Source organism: Mustela erminea, chromosome 21, assembly GCF_009829155.1.
Source record: "Mustela erminea isolate mMusErm1 chromosome 21, mMusErm1.Pri, whole genome shotgun sequence".
Classification (NCBI taxonomy): domain Eukaryota; kingdom Metazoa; phylum Chordata; class Mammalia; order Carnivora; family Mustelidae; genus Mustela; species Mustela erminea.
The window spans coordinates 35,572,691-35,588,154 of record NC_045634.1 but is presented as its reverse complement, the minus strand read 5'-3'; the positions used below and the strand labels follow the sequence as shown (position 1 = coordinate 35,588,154).

Sequence of the window (15,464 nt, the reverse complement as noted above, 5' to 3'; positions counted from 1 at the left end):
AATTCAGATAAACTCCAATTTATCAATTTGTTGTTTTATGGGTCATTCTTTGGGCGTTGCATCTACAAAATCTTTGCTTAGCCTGTAGTCAAAAAGGTTTTCTCTATTTTCTTTGGGAGATCTTGTAAGTTAGGTTCGCTGTGCTGACACTTAATTTGTATACGGCATTATGTATAAAGTTTATTTGCTTGTTTTTGTCTTTTCATTTTACAAAGACTATCTTCTTTTTCACTGAATTGCAACTGCATTTTTGTTAAAAATCAATCAATCATACATTGGGACTATTTATCTGGAATCACTCTTTTGTTCCAATGATGCATCTGCCTCTATTAATGCTAACGCCACACCTTCTCTTCACCATCATAACTCTATAATAAGTCTTAAAATCAGATAGTTTAATGTTCCCAAATCTGTCCTCTTTTTTCAAAGTCATTTGACGTTTATTTATATTTCCATTTAAATTTTAAAACTCATGTTATTTTCTACAAGAAATTTCTGCTGCACCTTTGTCTGAAATCTCATTACATCTATCTATAGATCAGTTTGCAAAAAAATTGACATTCTGTATTAAATTTTCCAATCCATAAAAATGATGTATTTCTCCATATGTCCTTCCTAATTACTCTCAATAATATTTTGTAGCTTTTATTGTAGAGTTTTGCATAAATTTTACATGTTTTATCCCAAAGTGCTTCATATTTTAACACCATATTATAATTTTAATTTCAAATTCCATTTGTTCATTGCTCACATATAGAAATACAACTGAATAGTTGTATGTTGATACTGTATTCTGAAACTTTGTTCAGCTCAGTACTTTATTCTACTAGTGCTTTGATAGAATCCATGGGATTTTCCATGTAGACTAGCTTGTGAATCGTCCTTACTTCCTTTTTTATTTTATTTATTTCTCATGCTTCATTGAAGTCATTAGAACATTAACATGATTTTGAATTAATGCCATGAGAGTGTACATTCCTGTCTCTGTCCTGATATCAAGGGAAAATCACTCTTTTTTTTTAAAGATTTTATTTATTTATTTGACAGACAGAGATCAAAAGTAGGCAGAGAAAAGAGGAAGCAGGCTCCCTGCTGAGCAGAGAGCCCGATACAGGGCTTGATCCCAGGACCCCGGGATCATGACCCAAGCTGAAGGCAGAGGCTTAACCCACTAAGCCACCCAGGAGCCCCTCACTCTGTCTTTTGACATTAATGATATGTTTTCATTTATGCTCTTTATCAGTTTTAAAAATTTTCCCTTTATTACTACGCTTCTGAAAGTTTTAGCAGGGGTAAATGTTGAATTTTTTATATGCTTTTCATATATGTGATCATGGTTTTTCATTTTTGTCTCTTAGTATGTTTCAATGTAAATTGATTACTTTTCTAATATTGAACAAATTCCCCCAACTCACTGTATGTTATCTTTTTTATGTGTTGCTGTATTCGATATGCTGGAAATTTGTTAAAACTTTTGTATAAATTTTATAAGGAATATTGTTCTGTTTTTCTGTTAATATGTTTGGTTATGATATTTGAGTAATGGGAGCCTCATAGAATGCACTTAATTTCCCCTTCTCTTCAGTTTTCTGGAATATTTTATATATTTGGTATTACTTCTTCCTTAAATATTTGAAAAGACTTTTCAAGGGAGTGTTTTTACCAACGAATTCCCTTTTTCTGTTAGACGTAGAGCTAGTCAGGTCGTCTCTGTCATAGCTTGTGAACTCTGATGGTGTCCGTATGGCAACTTCTGCTTCATGTACGTTGTTTGATTCATCATCTTGATTCTCTTGATACCTTACTATCATTTTAATATGTTTTATTATAAATAAACGTTCACTTTTTGTTAATCACGTGGTATTTTTTGGGTCAAAAAAAGCGGTCTTCAAAATATTTAATCTCCTGGAAATCTTCAGGAACGACTCCTGTTACTCCCGTGCACCACCCTGGCTGTGGACACCCTTCGCAAAGACACCTGGTTAATTCAAAAACACTTGCAAGACCATTCTTACTTAACTGGCCTAGCAACAAGCCTCCTCCCACTTTAAGTTCACTGGTCATGAAGACGTGGCCAGTAGATAGTTTTGGAGGCCAGGTAGTTCCTGTAAGTTCTCTGAGTACAAATCCTTTCATTTTCACAGTCAACTCTGAAATGCTAAAACTAATCTTGACCCAGAATTCCTTCCATCAAAACACCAGAATGATTTAGATTCTATTAATCATGTGAACTAGCAAGTACCTTCATTAACAAGGTGTAAAGAAAGAGGAAGAGAGGATCAGGCATATGCCTGCCATGATTAGCTAATGTATACATGTTCTGGCATCTTTTACAGCAACAGTGAAGTAGAATTAAGAAAATCTCATGAAGGGGCGCCTGGGTGGCTCAGTGGGTTAAGCCGCTGCCTTCGGCTCGGGTCATGATCTCAGGGTCCTGGGATCCAGTCCCGCATCGGGCTCTCTGCTCAGCAGGGAGCCTGCTTCCTCCTCTCTCTCTCTCTGCCTGCCTCTCTGCCTGCTTGTGATCTCTGTCAAATAAATAAATAAATAAAATCTTTAAAAAAAAATCTCATGAAAATGGGCAGAGGACATGAACAGAAAACAGACACATGAAAAAATGTTCCTCATCACTCAGCATCAGGGAAATACAAATCAAAACCACAATGAGATATCACCTCACACCAGTCAGAATGGCTAAAATTAACAAGTCAGAAAATGACAGATGCTGGCGAGGATGCGGAGAAAGGGGAACCCTCCTACACTGTTGGTGGGAATGCAAGCTGGTGCAGCCACTCTGGAAAACAGCATGGATTTTCCTCAAAAAGTTAAAAATAGAGCTACCCTATGACCCAGCAATTGCACTACAGGGTATTTACCCTAAAGATACAAACGTAGTGATCTGAAGGGGCACGTGCACCCGAATGTTTATAGCAGCAATGTCCACAATAGCCAAACTGTGGAAAGAACCTAGATGTCCATCAACAGATGAATGGCTAAAGAAGATGTGGTATATATATATATACATACAATGGAATACTGTGCAGCCATCAAAAGAAATGAAATCTTGCCATTTGCGACAATGTACATGGAACTAGAGGGTATTAGGCTGAGCGAAGTAAATCAATCGGAGAAAGACAATTATCATGTGATCTCACTGATATGAGGAAGTGGAGATGCAACATGGGGGGTTTGGGGGTAGGAAAAGAATAAATGAAATAAGATGGGATTGGGAGGGAGACAAACCATAAGGGACTCTTAATATCACAAAACAAACTGAGGGTTGTGGGTTATGGACATTGGGGAGGGTATGTGCTATGGTGAGTGCTGTGAAGTGTGTAAACCTGGCAATTCACAAACCTGTACCCCTGGGGATAAAAATACATTATATGTTTATAAAAAAATAAAAATAAATTAATAAATAAAAGAAAATCTCATGAAAATAAGTGACTAATGCAGGTCTCTTGCTATGATTTTCATGCCACCTGAGCTTCTGATTCCCTTCTATTTACTTCAAAGTATATTACTGAAGATTGTTTGCATTATTAAAAAGGAACTTTAATGCTTTTTTTTTAACTTCATGAATTATCTGTCTATATTATGTTCTTTGAACATTTTCTCTACCCACTTCCTTGCAAACAACATAAGGGATTGCTTTCACCACTGATCCTCAGGGACAGATCATCCAATTTTGTCCATAACCACTTAACACAACCCCAGTTTACCCACAATTTTTGGTAAATTTTTGGGTAAATTTTTACCCAATTGTATACTTAACCATCATGTCATACTTGCTAACTTTGTGCATTACCATTTATATTACTCCATATTCAAAAGTTATTCTACCTATAGAAATGTTTATGTAATGGTCTTCCAGGATTCTTCCACTGCAAAATTTTTAGAGATGTTAATAAAATTTATTATCCATTTTCATATTTATCAAGTTTTACTCTACTTGTCGAGTTACTGACGATTTTGAAAAGCGTAGGATTCAATATTTCATACCAGTTTCACTGTCCTACAAAACCCCTAACATCCGAATCACATCAGGAATCCTCCTTACAGCCCAGATGAAGGATTTTCTTGGACTTAAGAGCCAGGATTTTGAGGACTGGTCCATCTCCCAAGTGACATTCCCCTGGGATATATTCATGTGTTCACATACCAAAGAAAATGAATGACAGCATAGCCAGGAAGAAAGCTAAGACAAAAATCAAGAAAATGGGTCCATGTTATTGACATAAAGGACAAATGCACAAAGACTGAGGTGAGGGCAAGTTTTACCTCCTCAGCAGAACTGATACCACCTCACACCAGTTAGAATGGCCAACATCAACTAAACAGTAATCAACATGTGTTGGAGAGGATGTGGAGAAAGGGGAACCCTCTTACACTGTTGGTGGGAATGCAAGTTGGTGCAGCCACTTTGGAAAACAGTGTGGAGATTCCTCAAAAAATTAAAAATAGAGCTTCCCTATGGCCCTGCCATTGCACTACTGGGTATTTACCCCCAAAGATACAGATGTAGTGAAAAGAAGGGCCATCTGTACCCCAATGTTCATAACAGCAATGGCCACAGTTGCCAAATTGTGGAAGGAACCAAGATGCCCTTCAACGGACAAATGGATAAGGAAGATGTGGTCCATATACACTATGGAGTATTATGCCTCCAACAGTATTATGCCTCCAACTTTTGTATCAACATGGATGGGACTGAAGGAGATTATGCTGAGTGAAATAAGTCAAGCAGAGAAAGTCAATTATCACATGGTTTCACTTATTTGTGAAGCATAAGGAATAACACGGAGGACATTAGGAGAAAGAAAGGATAAGTGAATTGCGGGAAATCGGAGGGGGAGATGAACCATGAGAGACTGTGGACTCTGAGGGTTTCGGAGGGGAGGGGCTGGGGGGTTGGTGAGCCTGGTGGTGGGTATTCAGGAGGGCACATATTGCATGGAGCACTGGGTGTGGTGCATAAACAAAGAATCTTGGAACAATGAAAAAAATCAAATTAAATTAAAACAACAACAACAACAACCCAGAACTGAATTCTTGGGTGCTGGGAACACGGGGACTGCTGCCGTCATAATGGAGTCTCATGGACAGAGTCAGTCAGTATAGCTTAGTGGTTAATGACAAACTTCTGTGCCACACAAAATTCTGACTCCTCTTCTTCACATCTCTGGGAGAATTTTTTAGAATCTAACTGCAAGTTCCTCCATCTTTAACAGTTCTTACTTAACACCATTACAATAAAAACTACACAAAGACTAATGAAAAGACTCAGTGCCAAACCTGGCAAAAATGAAAGAAATAAACATCTGTGCCACAGACTGAGTGTGGGTGTCCTCCTAAAATCCACTATGTTGAAACCCAACCCCCAAAGAGATGGTGTTAGGAGGTGGGGGCCTCTGGGCGGTGATAGGTCACCTAAAGGGGGAGCCCCCATGAAGGGGATTCATCCCCTTATAAACAGGACGTCAGAGAACACCCACGTCCCTTCTGTCACAGAGAGAATACAGGTGTCTATGAACCAGGCAGTGTGCTCGCTCCACACACCACACGTGCTGGGGTCTGGATGCGGACCTTTCAGCCTCTAGGACTGTGGAAAATAAGTCTGTGTGGTTTATAAGCCAACAGTCTTTGGTGTTCAGTTAAAGCAGCCCAAATGGACTAAAGCCTCTAGCAGGTATTATCCTTGTTCAGAAACAGACACATGGAGAAGTTAAGAAGGCCGCCTGTCCCCCAACCCTCACCCCCCACGTACATGGCGGCTCCAGGGCTCAAGCCAGTCTCCCTGACTGGCGCTCTTACACGGTCCACTTACTCTCCTACTGAATTACTCTGTCTCAAGTTTGGTCAAAGCCTTGCACTTGCGACTGTATGCTTGCAGCAGACATCCTAATGTGAATATCTAAGGTATGCCAGTGACTTCACAGCCTTGGCGATATGGGAACCTCCGCTGTGGTTAGAGAAACCAACCAGTGGTACAGTCAAGATGTGCAGTCACAGGAGAAAACCCAGTGCTGCAAAGAGCAAAGGCAGAAGAGGACAAGGTAAGCAGAACAACTCAACACTTAGCAAACGGAGGTAGCTAGTGAAAGAAAAGAAAACAACTCTAGTAAGCATCCTCACAAATAATCAAGATGATATTGTTCACGTAAAACAAGGAAATGATACAATGAAGAAAGAAAGTTGAACAGGATGACGAGAGGTACGGTGAGAGGCTGTCATTTTCAGGATGAATAGTTCTGTAACATTAGATTTTTCAGTACAGAAGTAAGTAGCTTGAGCTATTATCACAAAATCAACACCTCTAGGTTAAGGAATAACCTAGAATAGAATACTATATTATATTTTTATTACATGCATCTATCATTTGGATTTAAAAGGTTATATGCATTTATTGATGATTAAATGAATTATAGTTCTAATTTTCACTTATATTTCTCCAGTGGGATCAGTTTTTCTGGGAATTATCTTTAAAATAAAAAACACAGGAATAAAAATCCAGGATTTCAAACTAAAAAAATTCCAGCCAAAAAGCCCAACTGGTTAACTTTTCTGAGAGTTTATCAATATTTCCCATAATAATGGTAGAGGAAGTGAATCTCAAATCTACAGTAGATTCCAGTGAAGATGACCCTGCCTTAAACAAAAAGGGCAGAGAGAAAAAAGATCATGGCTTCTGTGACTTTTTAGATGAGAAAAGAAGAGCCACTTACAAACAACATATTTCAGTTTACTTGTTTTTGGTTTTTTCCTCCTTCAGGAGTATGGCTTTGGCTTCAGGAAGAGGTGCTTGTGAAGGTCCGTACCTACTGGGAGTCCAGAGACCAAGCTGTCTTCTCACAGACACACACCAATGACGAGACTGCAGTTTGGGCAGGTAGTCCGCTCTAGGGATTCAGCCTTAACACAGGAAGAACGTGAGACTGCATTCTGACACTAGATGCTTCCTCATGGTTAGTCTGATGGGACGGGCCGCTTACCTCAGGAGACAGAGAAGGGATCTTCTTAAGCTTCTCTCTCATTTTCTCCCACACTGAAGCTGATAGGAAGCATATCTGCAAAAATTTGTTCCTTCTACACAGACACATTTTACCTCCCAGAGAGAACACCTCTCTACCTCACATATTTATTAAAATGCAAGAAGGGGAAGGAAATACTGAATCGTTCCCAGATACATCCCACTGTGCTCCTCTGATGATTAATGTGTGTGCCAATATGGCTAGCTTTTAATTCCCAGATATTTGGTCAAACACCAGTCAAGATATGGCTATGAAGTTTTTTTGCTTTGTATTGTTTTTTGTTTGTTAGTTTTTTTGAGAGCGCGTGAGTGGGAGTGAGGGCGTGGGGCATAGGGAGAGAAAGAGAGACAATCCTAAGCAGGCTCCATGCCCAGCACACAGCCCAAGGTCGGGCTCAATCCCACCCTGAGATATGACCTGAGTCTAAATCAAGAGTCTGATGATTAAAAAAAAAAAAAAAAAAAGAGTCTGACGATTAACTTACAGAGCCACCCAGGTGCCCTACAGTGGAGGTATTTGGTTACAAGGGCTTGACATTAAAATCAGTAGACTTTGAAAGTACAGGCTATCTGCCTGACCGTGGGTGGGCTTCAGTCAGGAAGGGGAAGGTCTTAAGAGGAAAGAGTGAGGCTCACGGAGGAAGAGATTCTGCCTGCAGACCGCTTGCAGACCTGAACTATAGCGTCCGCTCTACCCCGCGTCTCCAGCCTGCCCGCCTGCCTTGCGGAACTTGGACTTGCGAGCCCCACAATGGCATGGGCAGCTCCCTAATGTAAAACAGTCTCTCGGGCTCCCTAGCGTCTGATGTAACTATATTTCCATCTATGCTAATAAGGACTGCATTATGTCTCCTTTGAGTGCGATCTGCATGTACCTAGAGTTAATTCACCAGGACAGGCGAGGTCTTCCCGACCTTCACGGTCCCGCGGCTGGCGCAGGCCGGGCACCGCTCAGCTGCCGGGGTCCGTCTCCGGGAACACACGCACTTAGGAGCGTGAACTGTGCACGGCCTTTAAGTTTCTGCCCAGGAAAGATTCAGTCCCCTTTGTTCCCATTTCTTTGGCTGACATGTGACATTTCCTCCGTTAACTTCAAAGAAGGCTGAGGAGTGCAATTCTATCATACACCCAGAAGAAAGAGAAACTGATTTTTTTTCATGGGAAAAGTAACAAAAACCGTCTGTGTCCTTCTCAACACGACCTCTGACTCAGCACACTCTCTGCACAGAAGCTGCACTCACCCTGTTCCCCAGGGAGAGACTCTAAATCCCACCACGTCACAGCGTCAAGGTCAAAGTCTAGGATCCCTGAATGACACCATTTTACCCCTATGAAATCCCCCCGCTATTGCTCTTGTCGGAGAGAAAACTTAACCAAAAAGGAATCTCCCTTGCACTCACACAATCCACAGTGATGGGACAGAAGAACGTCACCATGATACACACAGCCCCTTGGGAAGGGAAAGGATGGGGGGCACACAGCCGTCTCGGGTCCGCTGAACTGGTACAGCATCAGAAGGGAGATGTCCGCTTGTGGCTGCTTCTCACCGTCAGAGGACAGGGTCAGCGCAGACCCCGCAGGCTCACTGCCCACGAACACTGGAGAGTCATTGTTTGAGACTCTATTGGCCACACTGAAGAGTCATTTTTTTGAGACTTGGATGTGGGTCTCTTGAGCAATACGATTCTCTTAAAAGTGATCTTACTTATCTGGTTACAGTCAAATTTTATTACGATTTTTTTTTTTCAATCCGAGGACTCAGCACTCTTTTATTTTCTTCCATTTATGGCTATCCCTCAAAGTGTAAATAACATTGTAAATGTGTCCTTTCTCTAAAATTGGGAGAAATTCCTTTCCCTGCCCGTATTTCAGAGAGAAATATAAGTAAACCTGTAAGTAAAAAATCTAAGTAAAAGGAATAAACTAGAAGCAGTTTCACTCAAAGGACAAGAAGAAGATAAATGCAGGCCAATCGATTTCTGGAAGAAACAATAATATTGATCCGGTTCAATCATAAAATTCATAAGCACTTTACTCAGAGAAAGAGCTGCTAAATATGTTCAGAAATGCAAAATTTTATGATTTGAAAAAATATTATGATTTGAAAAGGAATTTTCTTTATTTGAAAATTTTTTAAAGGTTTTATTTATGACAGACAGATCACAAGCAGACAGGCAAGCAGAGAAGCAGGCTCCCCGCTGAGCAGAGAGCCCGGTGCGAGGCTCGATCCCAGGACCCTGGGATCACGACCTGAGCCGAAGGCAGAGGCTTTAACCCACTGAGCCACCCAGGTGCCCCTCTCTATTTGAATTTTAACTGATAATGACAAATATGACCATGTCAGAATGACAAAAATTATATTTATTTATAGAATTGATTATGAGAGAATGCATCACTTTTGTGTGCAAAATGGATTTGAAACCACAAATCTGTTGTCTGGTAAATGTAGATTAAGCTACCAAATCACTTCAAAAGGTTCTGGGCTTTCAGAACCTTAAAAAAATTATATAATTAATGAAGCAAATACTCCATTACAATATTAGAGGATACTAAGAAACAAACGTTTCTCACACCAATATATTTTTATATTTAGCAAAGAAGCTACTTATTTGGAAGAGGGAGACAAATATGGCGTAATTTCCCTGTATTTTAAATGAATATAAAAAAATTCCTATTGGGATATAAAGAACAAGTACATATATGTCTATTTTTATTGGTATTCCTCAACTGTTATACATTTTTATTCAATACAAGATATTTCTTAAATTTTATTTAGGTAACCTGCGATTTTAGTAAAAATGTAAATTGTGCATTACATTCAGATAAAGAGCACATTTATTAATACTCTAGCAGCAGAATTTTAAAGATAAGAATTTGATATCATCTAATTTTAAAGATAAAGAATTATATTAATATGAAAGTATTCCATATATACTAATGTAAAAATCTAAATGTTTGGCAACTCATCTTTTTTTTTTTTTTAAGATTTTATTTATTTATTTGACAGAGACAGATGGAACACAAGCAGAAGGAGTGAGAGTGGGAGAGGAAGAAGTAGGCTTCCCTCTGAGCAGAGAGCCCAATGCGGGGCTCGATCCCAGGACCCTGAGATCATGACCCAAGCTGAAGGCAGAAGCTTAACCCACTGAGCCACCCAGGCGCCCCCTGTGATTCATTTTGAATTAATCTTTTCATAAAGTGTAGGGTTTAAGGTGAGGTTTACATCTTGCCTATTAATGTGCAATCGCTCTAGTATCGTATTTGGAAAAGGTTCTCCTTGCACTGAATTGTTTCTACATCTTGGTCAACAATCAGCGAGGCATAAGCTATTCATGTCTATTTCCAAGTTCTCGGTTTTGCTGCGTCGTACTATGCAGAACTCTTTTTAGGAATTAAGGAAAATATCATGTAAAATGTATTTATTAGTTAATTCCTTTTACTAATTATAATATGGAAAAAAAACTGCTATCATGTTCCATTCTCTCTCTCCTCGGCATAAAGTCAGCCTCTACCGAACATCAGTGAGGTCATGTTAATGAGTTATACCCACAGGTCTTACATGTGCAATGTGGACAGATTTTGCATAAATCCCTTATAGCCCTGGCTCCTAGTGCCTTCAGTACCTGTGCAAAATAAACATACTGTATTAAAATTTGGGGATTGTTTATAATGGAAGTTAGCTCATCCTGATGTTCCTATCCCCTTATTCTTAATGTCCTGGGATATTCCATAACTCCAGGAAACCACTGATTTTACCCAACAACAAGCTTTAGTAGTTACTAGGGGTGAAGAGAAAGAAGTCATAGCTAGTGCCATCCTGTCTGACCTACGTCCCTGTCAACCAGCAGCTCAGCTTGCTGACTCCACTTTATCAAGTGGGGTACATTTTGGTTTCTCTGAGTAACTGGCAAAGCCCAACTACGCATGCATTAGGAGTCAGCCTGGGAGCCTGGGATCTTTTCTATCAACAAACAAGGAAGTCTGGTTTCATTCAACCCTGCCAGCCCAAGGTGTTGCCAGGAGAGAGAAGCTGGTTATAAAGAGCCTTTTAGATATTATCTTCCTAATTCCTTTGGTTAAAATTCTCTCTTCTATAAAGGATATGAGTTTTAAAAAATTGTGCACAAGGTTGAAACATCAACATTTTACTTTAACGAATCTAAATTTAGATGATAAAGTAATAAGTAAAGACAACGACTGGTTTGTTTTGCAATGAAGAACGGACAAAGTAAATTTAAAATGCCTTACATAACAACTGTCCTTAAAAACTGTGTAAAGAACAATATATAAATGACCCATTATTTGGTTCCCAGTGTTTGGGGGACTTGGAATGTCTGACATTCTTCTGGCAATGTCTAAATATAGAGAGTTAAGTACATAATCACATGGTCTCTGTGTGTGTGTATATATATATATATATATATATATATATATATATATATATATACACATACACATATATGTGTATATATATATATGGTTTCAGTTTCAATCATCCAAAAAAAATTTTTTTTCATCCATCCAAAATTTTAAGGAACTCTATTTATTAATAAACGGCTCTGTTTTCATTCACGTGACCACTGTTTAGACTGCCTCCTAAAACTAGGGTAGATGCATTGCACCCTTTCTAGTTAATATTTATCTTTTAAAATTTATGCACAGAGAAAGCACCACTGTATAAAATACTTTATAATGTACTATGAGAAAGGATGTTGTTATATATATCAGTGTGTGTGTGTGTGTGTGTGTGTTTATACATATTTTAGTTTTTATTTTAATTGGACTGGAGCTCATCATAAGTGCACCGCTTAATTGCCATCACCTATTTAACCCATCCCCCACTCCCCCTCTGGTCACCACCACTTTGTTCTCTAAAGATAAGAGTCTGTTTCTTGGTTTATGTCTTTTTCCCCCCTTGCTCATTTATTTTGTTTCTTAAGTTCCACATATAGTGAAATCATATGGTATTTGTCTTTCTCTGACTAACTTATTTCACTTAGCATCATACCCCATCCATGCCATTGCTAATGGCAAGATGTCAAGAATGACCAATATGTTAATTTTCAAAATCAGAGCAAAATCTTCTTGGAAGTCATTCTTATTTTATGTACTATTTTCTTTGAAATTCCCAAAAATTATACCTAAAAACAGATTGAAAGATAAAGTTACATTATACTCTGGTACATATAGCTACACACAAAGCAATTCACTAGTTTATTTTATGAGAAACTTAGAAACTAGCTGAGTGACTCCTACACATACATACATATATACATACATACATATATATACATACATATGTATGTATACATACTCTTATGTGTATGTATACATACGCATAAGAGCAGGCAGGAAAGGCTAAGTAAGACACAGTGTTACCATAAACTTCACATCTAGCATAGCACCATAAAATTAGGGGGTAATCCTGACTCCCAGCTTCTCCCCATGAAACAAGGGGTTGGACTGCATACCTAACACCCCAGTCAAAAACTGTAACAGGAGACAAAGAGGGTCATATATGATGATAAAGTAGCCAATTCAACAAGAGGATGTAACATTTGTAAATATTTATACACCTGACATCAGAGCACCTAAGTAGACAAAGCAAATATTAAAAGATCTGAAGGGGAAAGTGGACAACAATACAATATTACTAGGGGACTTCAATACGTCAATTTCAAAAATGGGTAGATCATCTAGACAAAACATCACAAAGAAAACACTAGAATTGAATTGTACTTTAGACCAAATGGACCCAAAAGTCCTAAACAGAACATTCTATCCAAAGGTAGCAGAAAACATATTCTTTAGCACCTTTGAATATTCTCCAGATTTTAAAGATAAAATTGAAACATTCAGATATACAAGCTAAAATAAAAAGAGAGAAGACTCAAAGAAAACCAGAAATGAAAGAGGAGATATTGTAACTGATAACAGAGGAATACCAAGGATCATAAGAAAATAACCTGAAATAATATCTGCCGACAAATTAGATAACTCAAAATAATTGAAAGAGAAAATCCTAAAGACTCCTAGGAAAGAATATGGGTAGTAATTTCTTTCATAGTAACTGAAGCAATATTTTTCTAGATGTGTCCTGAGGCAAGGGAGGAAAAAAAGCAAAAATAAAGTTTTGGGATTACATCAAAATAAAAAGCTTCTTCACAGTAAAGGAAACAACTAACAAAATTAAAAGACAACAAACAGAATGGCAGAAGATATTTGCAAATGACATACCCCAAAATACCAAAAAAGGTATTCAAAAAAATATATATATATAGAAGTGTAAAACTCAATAAACAAAAATGAATGATCCAATTTAAAAATGGGCAGAAGACATGAACAGACATCTTTCCAAAGAAGATATATAGATGGCCAACAGACACATGAAGAGATATCCAACATCACCCATCATCAAGGAAATACAAATAAGAAATACAATGAGCTATCACCTCACACCTGTCAGAATGGCTAAAATGAAAACCACAGGAAAAAAAGTGTGTTGGCAAGGACGTGGAGAAAAAAGGAAACCTGTTGCATTGTTGGTAGGAAAGCAAACTGGTGCAGCCACTATGGAACACAGTATAGAGGTTCATCAAAAAGTTAAAACTAGAACTACCCTACCATCCAGTAATTCCACTACTGGGTATTTACCCAAAGAATATTAAACACTAGTTTAAAAGGAGATATGCACCCCTATATTTATGGAAGCATTATTTAAAATAGCCAAATTATGGTAGCATTGATAGGTGAATTGGATACAAAAGATGTGCTATGTATATACAATGGACTATTATTCAGCCATAAAAAATGAAATTTTGCCATTTTCAACAACATGAATGGGGTTAGACAGTATTATGCTCGGTGAAATAAGCTAGTCAGAAAAAGAGAAATACCATATGATTTTACTCATGTGGAATTTAAGAAATAAAGCAAATGAGCAAAGGGAAAAAAATACAGAGAGACAAAATAAGAAACAGACTCTTCGCTGTAGAGAACAAATGGATGGTTACCAGAAGGGTAGTGGGTAGAGGAATGGGTGAAATAGGTGGTGGGGATTAAGAGCACAATTATCATGATGAGCACTGAGTAATGTACAAAATTACTGAAAAACTATCTAATACACCTGAAATTAATATAACGCTGTGTGTTAATTATACTGGAATTAAAATAAAAAGAACTTTAAAAAATTCCTTGAAACATACAGCCTACCAAGATTGAATCATGAAGAAGCACACCAGGCCGATTATAATTAAGGAGATTGATTTGTAATCAAAACCTTCCCAATGAAAATTTCAGGGACAGATGGATTCATTGGTGAATTCCACCAAACATTAAAGACAAAACAATACCAATCCTTCTGAAACTCTTCCTAAAAGTGGGAAAGGAGACAACATTCCCGAACTAATTTTATGAGGTCATTATTATCCTGATGCCAAAACTATATGAGAACACCCACATACACACACGATGAAAACTACAGGCCAACAGCTCTAATGAACACAGATGCAAAAATCCTTAACAAAATATTTGAGAACCAAATTCACAGTACCTTACAAGGATCAGGTGGGCATTATCCCTGGATGCAAAGAGATGGTCCAACTTACGCAAGTCGATAAATGTGATATATCACATTAAAAATTAAGGACAAAAATAATATTTATTTTAGAGGTGAATTTAAAGAGACAAATTTCTTTTTCATTCTGCCTTTAGGTACAAACAAATATCTTTGTTAAAAACAATAGACTCTCTTAAATTAGAAAATAAGCAGTGTCAGATAGGAAACATAAAACACAAATAATTGAGGATGAACATTAATATTTGTAATAAACTATGACTGTAACTCACAGAATGTTTTTCATATAGAAAGTAAATTTTATAAATAACAAAAAACCCAGCATTTTGAAATTATATTAGGTTTTATAAGAGAAATGTCTATATTTCCCCCATTATAGGCTCATTAAATGTTCTATTCTAAAAATTTTTTCCTCTAATTCAAACCTGTAAACTCTTGCCTTTGTTTCTGTTAAGGTTTCTTGAGGTATAACTGACAAATAAAATAGCAATTTATTTAGAGTCTCAATATTATTTCATATACATTGTGCAAGAATTCCCACTCCTGAATTAATTAACACACGCATTACCTCACCTATGTATCCTTTTTAAAATTTTGAAAACACTTAAGTTCTGTTGTCTTAGCAAATTTCAATAACACAACAGTGTTATCAAACAAGGTTGCCATGCTATTCTCTGTCATGCACCCTTTGTAATTCAACATCATCTTCGTTTAAATGCTTGTTGATATATCTAGAACTGTAACTCCTTAAGGAAAGAGAGTAGAGATTTTATGGCATAATTTTAGTACAGTCCTAGAAGGAATGTGTATGTGTGTAATTTGATTAAAGGACCGAATGAGGAGCTGGTATTCAGTCAA

General features: G+C 37.7%; 1 long non-coding RNA gene across 3 annotated transcripts in view; it reads right to left on the bottom strand.

The window, feature by feature from the left end:
- Positions 1 to 15,464, bottom strand: part of LOC116581830 — a 137,983-nt gene that overhangs the window by 106,942 nt on the left and 15,577 nt on the right. The gene's annotated exons all lie outside the window — the stretch shown is intronic.